Source organism: Myotis brandtii, unplaced genomic scaffold, assembly GCF_000412655.1.
Source record: "Myotis brandtii unplaced genomic scaffold, ASM41265v1 scaffold411, whole genome shotgun sequence".
Lineage (NCBI taxonomy): Eukaryota > Metazoa > Chordata > Mammalia > Chiroptera > Vespertilionidae > Myotis > Myotis brandtii.
This window is the reverse complement of record NW_005365804.1, coordinates 1,139,252-1,140,563: the sequence shown is the minus strand read 5'-3', so window position 1 is coordinate 1,140,563 and position 1,312 is coordinate 1,139,252. Positions and strand designations below refer to the sequence as shown.

The window sequence follows — 1,312 nt, the reverse complement described above, 5'->3', positions numbered from 1 at the left end:
CGAGGGCCACCTCCCAGCACTGCGCCCTCCCCACGAGGGACCCCTCTGAGGGTCTGGGCTGCCCTTCCAGCCCACGTCGTTTGCACCAAGAGCACAGCCGAGAGACCGTTTCCTTGTGAACATGTTTCTCATCTCGGGAGACACAAGAGGGGCCGCCTCTCTGGCCTCCGCCTCCCAGGCTCCCAGCGCTGCGGCGGGAGCAGACCCGTGAGGCCTCGGGACCCAGACCCTGGCACGGCAGGGCGGACACGTCCATCACACAGGCAGCGGCCTGGACTTCCCTGCAGGGGGGAGGGGGCTCGTTAGCCTCCGTTTAGAGCAGGAGGGAGCCAGGCAGAAGCACACAGACAGACAGCAGGCAGCAGGACGGACCCAGCCCTGAGCAGCAGGCCCCCGGCACAGCCCTACAACCCAAGGCGAGGTCAGGCGCGGGCAGCCCTGGGCCACTGGCCCCCACTCACCTGGAGACGGCAGCCTCAGCCTCAGGCTGAAATCAAAGCAACAGGCGTCTCACTGGTGGGCTTGCCTTGGGCCAGGACCCCCATGATCCGCCGCCCCCCACCCCCCGTGCCTTTGTACCCCAAGCACTGGCTGGGCCAGCGGTTCTCAACCTGTGGGTCGCGACCCCTTTTGGGGGGTCGAACAACCCTTTCACAGGGGTCGCCTAAGACCACTGAAAAACACATATATAATTACATTACGATTCATAACAGTAGCAACATTACAGTTATGAAGTTGCAACGAAAATAATTTTATGGTTGGGGGTCACCACAACATGAGGAACTGTACTAAAGGGTCGCGGCCTTAGGAAGGTTGAGAACCACTGGGCTGGGCCTTTCTGTGAGTGGGGCAAGCTGGGGGCGGGAGGCCTGGATCCAGTCCTCTGGCCAGGCCCGCTCCTCATCTAGGACGTGGGGTGAGCCCTGCCCTTTCCACCGTGGAGCTGGGGCTCAGGGCTGGTGACGCAGACTTGCTCGGACGGGCGCATTGCAGGAGCCCAGCCAGCCGGCCAGGGACACTCATGTCCTGGGCCCAAGTCACCAGCCCACTCGGAGCCCTTGGAGGGGGTTCTTCCGCTTCCCTCTGTGAAACGGACACAGCACCATCTGCCCCGGCTAAAGCCCAGGGCCAGGGAAGGCTGTGAAACGGGCTCTGGAGAAGTTTTAGAAACTTTTTTTAAAAAGAAAAATTTTTTAAAAGCCCGTCTAGGTAAGGGCAGTGCCGTGGCTGTGACTGGCCTGTGGGGGTGGCTCACCACCCACCCGCCCACCCCCGAAATGCTCACCCGAGGGCTGCAGCCTCTCCGGATGGA

The 1,312-nt window shown here is 62.1% G+C and overlaps 1 long non-coding RNA gene across 1 annotated transcript; it reads right to left on the bottom strand.

Annotated features, from left to right (window-relative positions):
• Window positions 1–6: 6 nt before the first annotated feature.
• LOC106727352 lies at window positions 7–1,312 on the bottom strand. The gene is made up of 3 exons (XR_001363528.1): window positions 1,286–1,312; window positions 462–487; window positions 7–281 (listed from the first exon to the last, which is right to left on the bottom strand). It is a non-coding gene; the product is annotated as an uncharacterized LOC106727352 (long non-coding RNA).